We start from the raw sequence: 6,571 nt of genomic DNA, 5'->3' as shown, positions 1-6,571 counted from the left end.
CTGAGCTAGTAGTTAGCAAGTATTTGCAGGCAAGTCCATCACTTCCATTGAAACTATGACTGTTCAACGAATTTTTGCCAATTGTTTGGCGAATATACATTTTTCTCAAAGGGATAGACAGTTACTGGGCGATACTGACCATCAAACTCCAGACCACTCTCAACCAGTCTGTGAATACCCATTTTTCACTCATGGTAGCCGTTTCCAGCTGCTCGCAGACCAGTTTCCAGGGGTGTGTGAGTGTGGTGTTATTCACTAATCCCTATGTCATCACCATTATTGTAACACGTTCAACATGGCAGACAAGCTAACATTGCATGGTTGCATGTAATGTTAGCTGTGTCTGGAAAATCTAAATATGACTGTAAATCTTTTTGCAAACACAGATCTCGCCATCTGGTGGCCTTCAGATAGAGTGTAAGTTAAGGAGGTTCTGGAAGCTATGTCCATGTTTTATAGTGTTTATGGTTGCCACTACATTGATAAATTTGCTCAACTTGCGTATATATATATATAAAAATTCCCCGCTCGCCCCTGCGAGTGGTCCTCTACGATAGGCCTGGGAGCTTGAGGGTCCTGCGCAGTATCTTAGCTGTTCCTAGGACTGCGCTCTTCTGGACAGAGATCTCCGACGTTGTTCCTGGGATCTGCTGGAGCCACTTGCCTAGTTTGGGAGTCACCACACCTAGTGCTCCGATTACCACGGGGACCACTATTACCTTCACCCTCCACATTTTCTCGAGCTCTTCTCTAAGCCCTTGGTATTTTTCGGGCTTCTCGTGTTCCTTTTTCCTGATGTTGCTGTCATTCGGAACTGCTACATCTATCACTACCACCGTCTTCTTCTGTTTGTCTACCAGCACCATGTCCGGTTGGTTTGCCTCCATTTTGTCTGTCTGTGTGTATGTATGTGTATGTGTATATATATATATCTAACGAGAGAGAGAGATACAGATATATAGATATATTCTTTTTATTTATTTTTTGTTAAAATAAAGTAAAATACAGTAGCAGCTTTACTGTTAAACGCCATGCTTGCCCAGAGATTTGTTAGCTACAAAGACAAAAATGGCAATAAGCCCCGCCTACCCGTGACATCAGAGCACAATCAATATTTTGGATTTTGGAGGGGGGGTAGTGTGCGTTCCAGTTAATTGTTGCACTGTGAAATACACTTTTTTTCTGAGTTTTGTTCAGTTAAACCCGGGATTATTTCCCAGCCGTTTATGCCCGTTCCCCACCCCCACCCCTCGGCGGGGTTAACAGAGCCCGCCCTTCTCTCCCCAGCAGCCTCCGCCTCTCTTCCCTGGTCTGTCATCCACACCGCTGTTGTTGCAGCCATTTTACCGTGGAGCGTCGGCAGGCACAGCGACCACCGGAGGATGCCGAGGGAGCACCGTTAAAAGGTAATTCCGCTTTTTTCACGAGCTCTTTAAATTCAATGGGTAATCTTTACATTTCTGACCGTGCAAATGCGTCGGCTAGTGTCTGACGAGTGGAGGCCCAGCCGGCAGGAGGGAGCTCAGGGAGCCTCAACAACTCGTAGCTGCTCAAAGAGAAGAAAGATCGTTGGGAGAATGTTTGGCGAGCGAAGCTTTCTGCTGCCACTTCACATATCCGTGCGAGAAATGGCGACGTCTCCTATAAGACTGCTGAAAGTTGTAATATAAGCTTACATGCGTTGGCTTCGTTTGATCCAAGTTTAAGCGCGCTGTAAAAGCAATGTTTTTGTATAAATTGGACTGACTCACGTTGGCGCATTCGGCAAGGGGGCGCACGAGAGCAGCGCGAAGAAGGGGGGGCTCGAGAGCTTATTTACCCGTCGATATTTCCGTTTAATCATTAACTGGCTAGCCTGTTTTTAAATGTGTTCTGTCACTTTTTACTTAATAGGAACAACATTTTTGAGCTTCTTTATTCATTCTAATTAATTAAACATGACTTTAAGTCCATTAGTGTACTGTTGAAAATAAGGTAAGGCTAGCTGAACTTTTTGTTTGGGGCAAGTCACGCCCATCACCCAGCAATCCGATTGTTAAGTGATGACGTGACGAATCCTACTTCCGGGTCTAAAGTAGTCTGCGTTTAATATGGCTTTTGTGTTGTTAACATGTTTAATGTTATGTATTTTCTTCTATTTAATCGCAAAAAGCTCCTAAAACAGTCAGTGATCACTGTTGACCTCCCTCGGCTTTTATTACCGCTAATCATTTATTTAAGCTCAGTTTTTAAAACCTTAGGATGTAACTACAGCCCATCCCATGCAGTAGTATATGAATGACTAACCTCGTATTGTGGATGGATTATCTCAGTTGTTCTCCTGGCTGAAGTTTGGTCCTTTTACAGCATCCTGCCATGCGATTACATTTGTTCCTGACCACCGAGAACACTCACATTAACTTTTATCGAGTGGAAAAAAAGTTAGCTTGTTTATATTATGCTAACATAGCTGTGTCGCTAGCGGTCACGTAGCACATCGTTATATACCAGCTAGCCCAAATTCAGTAACCCTACAAACGGCACTGCTGTTTAGTTTTCTGTCTTCATTTATGCTGGAAGTGATAGCAGAGCTGTACGTTTTAATTTGTTTCCAAAACCCCGCAGTCAGGACATGCTATATTGTATTTAGATAGAAGCTAGTGAGCTAACTCCCTGCTAACTTCTAACTCCGTTAAATGTCATGAACTCCGTTTTCATGGATGCCTGGATGTTAAACTCAATTGTTACACCTGGTAGAGCAGAACGCTGATCATTTTATTAAAGATGAAAGACTTTAGACAGTTTTTCAACTCTCAGTAATGCCATAGTGATCGTTTGATATATGGACCTGCAGTGGAGTTTAGGTCCAGACACGGCTAGTGACGTCAGACTGAACAACCGGATAAGTTTGGAGCGTTGTCAGTTTCATATTGCTAGCATTCATTTATAGTTTCTTGTACTCATTTTCCTTTTTAGGCTTACAAAAGTGTGTTCATGCCAAACAGAAAGTAACTTAAGCTTCATGTTACATCTACTGTTTGTAAAAACCTTAAGATATTTGTTTCGAGCAGCTGGTGGGAGGTGAAGTAGGACTCCTGCTAGGTGGAATCAAGTTGCAGAGCAATGACACAAGTTCGTACACAAATGTTCAGTTTAACTTCTTTGTTGTTGGGTTTTTTTGTACTCATTAAGTCTACGCTTTAAGTACATCATAACCACAAAGCTCTCAGAAATCCTACGTTGTAACCTGACATGCATCTACACATTACATTGCCCCAACCCGCAACTATTATGATTGGTCTTCTCAGTACTGTTGATTCCTCATTTGTTCTTCTGGTGATTTTATGTCACCACTTTTAGATTTTTATTTTATTTTATTTCTTCAGTAAAAGAATACAAATGTCTGCCTCGACAGAAAGGCTCTGATAGTAGCAAATTCTTGAAGGCTGGTTGCCAAAACTAGCTAAAATGTTTGCAGGGAATGTGGAAAGTGGAAAAATTTGAGCAGTGAATATAAATATATTTTCTTTAGAAAAATATTAAAACCTGACCACAGCAAAGAGTGGGCCTCTTCGTCCGGGTTAGGTATTTAAAAACATCTTGGTGAGTGTTAGGATTAAAACTACTCTGAATTAGGATGTTGTGGTTTGGGTTAAAATACTGTCGTCACTACTTGGTGTTGGGAGCTTCTTTTTTTTTTTTTTTTTTCATAAATAGAGGCGAGATTTCAAGGAAAAATACAGTTCGGTTTTTACTGGGAATTGTTTGACAATTGTGTTAGATTGGTATCATGCTAGCTTTACAGAATGAAGTTTGGATTGGACTTAGCTTTTGTTTTTTGAAGGAGTTCCACACAACGCTAGCTGTGTGGTCACTTCAACACACACGGCACTTGAACGAGCCCTTTTCCACTGACTCGGGTCAGCTTCACATGACTCAACTTGGTTTTTAGTGTTTTCCTTTAGGATGTACTATTTGGTACATGGTGCTTTTGTAATACCTACTCTGCTGGGATTCCAAATGATCTGAGGTAATCCAAAAGTCAGTAGACTGCCGATTTGGTACATGGTGGCAGCACGTGAGCCATGAGCGTGACTGCGTTACAAAATTCAAAAGCATTATTTTGCAAACCTGGCAATGAGGGGACTGACTACACAACAAAACAAAAACTGTGGTCACTGTCTGACAAAAAGCCATACAACTAGCAGCAGAATTGCCTCGATGTCCTTTATTGCTGTACTGTTCATGTCGCATAAAAATTACGTTGCAGGACTTTAGGTTGCATATATAATGACCTCACAAGCATAATTACAGGGTTCGTACGGGTGCTTGAAATCCTTGAAAATGCTTGAATTTTAATGTTGTCTTTTCAAGGTTTGAAAAGTGCTTGAATTTCAGATGTGGTGATTAAAAGTGCTTGAAAGTGTAACTGTATTTCATTCACCACAAATAACTATCTGAATAGTTTTCTTGTCAGATAGAGAACTAAAATGAGTCGCAAAATGTAAAAGCAACATATCTCCGCCTGGGCTGCCTTACGTCAGTTTCAATGTGTGACCCCGCCCCCCCCTCGGCCAGTTGGTGATGAGTGCGCTAACATACCTGTAGGTCGCTGTTTTAATGAGTGTTTGATGGAAAACGACAATGGCGGAGTTTGTGCTCTCTAGTCGCATGATAGGTGAGTCCTAGTAAATAATTTTCCAGTACGTGTACGTTACACATGCTATTTTTTTAAAATTATGATTATTATTTTGCTAGCTATCAAACTCACTGGGGAAATGATTGAAATGCACTGAGTGATGCAGTATGGCAGCGCTATTATGAAATATGCTGTGAACTTAGCTAACATTACTTAGCAGTAATGTGAGTTAATTTACTCAAGTGAAAGCTTTAAACATTAGCCCGATACATAACTAGCCAACTTAAGGCTTTCTGATTAACCCTTTGGGGTTGACAGACCCAGAGTCTCCATTTCAACTTGGGTTGAATGTGCGGACATCAAACTATATACCAGTTTTTAAATTATGTTGATAGGCCACGTAAAACCGATGTGTTTTGTTTTTTTTTTTCTGAATAAAACAGTGGCGTTTACTCCGGGAAGAAACGGTTAAAACGCAGTTTTCTAAGGAGAGTGCTAGAAAACACGCTTTGCTTGGGAGTGAAAAAAGAAAAAAGAAAAAACACTCCTTCCCTATTGGTGGAAAAATGTACCATGTCGACCAATCAAAAAATGATATTGCAACATGTGGCATTTGGTTATTTGGGAAGAGGGGAAGTTTTAGGAGTGACCGGCGAGAGAGAGAGCGAGCGAGTGAGTGAAAGAGAGAGAGTTTTGATACATGAGAGATTTGTGACGTTTATCGTGTTTGGAGTCTCAAGTTAGTGTGTTGTCTTGTGTAGTTAGTGTGTAGTGTAGGCGTTGTTTTGTTTTGTGTGTCAGTTCTACTAGTGAATGTCACAATTGCTGCAAAAAAGCCACCAAAGGCAGATTGCAGTGTAAATGCTGAGTGACACACCTGCTGTCAGACCTGCAGGTTTATCCCTGTGCTGTTCTCATCTGTTTTATAGTGTACACACTAACTATTTTTTGGAGTTGCATAAATAATTTGTGTGCCTTCTTATTTGATGCAGAACACTTGATTGTTCTCTAAATAGTTTTAAATGGTTATATAAAAAAACGTCTGAGCCTTGGCTGCATTTTTAGGTAAATAGTACCATATAACTTTGTTGTTTGCAAAGCTTGTGCATATTTTTTTTAAAAATGTACAATTTCTATTTGCATTACAAGTTATGAAAATGATTCGTTAAACATGGCTGTGGTTTTTACAGTCTAAAATATCACTTTCTACTCGTATTTTAAATTTTGTCTGAATTTAGATAAATTGTGCTGATACAGTTTGTCAAAATGAGAAAATAACAGATTGGCAAGATGAACAGGTGAAATATAGAGGCCAAATCAAAAGTAGTCAAAAACAGCCAATTATACCCTGGACTCCAGAGGGTTAGAGGCTAAAAGCAAAGTTGTCACCAAGTACTGTTTATATTTGTGTGTATTGCTGCAGCTTTTTTGAGTATTAACTTGGTGCTTTTGGGTGAAGTAATGGTAATATGAGGGAGCGATCCATATGGTCACAAAGAATAGCCACTTGTTTCTGTGCTACCAAAGTTCCCCGGCTTTCATTCTAAATGTGTTTATCGTCAGCACCTACACATTAAACTACTTAAGCATTATAAATGTCTTCAAGCTCACACTGAGGCCTGTGGGGCACTATCCAGCACTGAGACTGTAGACACATTTATGTGTTTTTGTATATGAATATTTCATACTTTAAGGTAGGGGTGGGCGATATAAACGATATACAATAGAAATGATATAAAGTTGGCCAACAATAGAGCGGTATAGTCATAATCTCTATCGCAATAGTGCATGTTGATGATGTCATCAAGCTGCGCCTGTTTTGGTCAAAAGCATCGCAGTGGCTCCAACCATTATCATCTGCAAATTATGCCAACAGTCATAGCAAAGAGATGAAGCACTTTTGAAATATGGGGAAAGCCAAAAACTGCGCTTCCTCCACTTCCGTAACATTGA

At 40.4% G+C, this 6,571-nt stretch overlaps 1 protein-coding gene across 3 annotated transcripts in view; it reads left to right on the top strand.

Moving 5' to 3' along the window:
- The first annotated feature begins 1,124 nt into the window (after positions 1-1,124).
- ccdc71 (coiled-coil domain containing 71) overlaps positions 1,125-6,571 on the top strand; it is a 28,975-nt gene continuing 23,528 nt past the window's right edge. For 2 of the 3 annotated variants that reach the window (XR_312170.1, XM_005749474.1), the window contains exon 1: positions 1,125-1,406. The gene's annotated coding sequence lies outside the window, so the exon portion shown is untranslated. Of the gene's footprint in view, positions 1,407-1,912; positions 1,975-6,571 lie in introns of those variants that run through there. The other variant, XM_005749475.1, reaches the window with a different exon arrangement.

The sequence above is a fragment of the Pundamilia nyererei genome, unplaced genomic scaffold, assembly GCF_000239375.1.
Source record: "Pundamilia nyererei isolate P.nyererei 1_Seehausen unplaced genomic scaffold, PunNye1.0 scaffold00246, whole genome shotgun sequence".
Lineage (NCBI taxonomy): Eukaryota > Metazoa > Chordata > Actinopteri > Cichliformes > Cichlidae > Pundamilia > Pundamilia nyererei.
The sequence above is the reverse complement of the archived record's forward strand: the minus strand, read 5'-3'. Positions and strand labels throughout refer to the sequence as shown.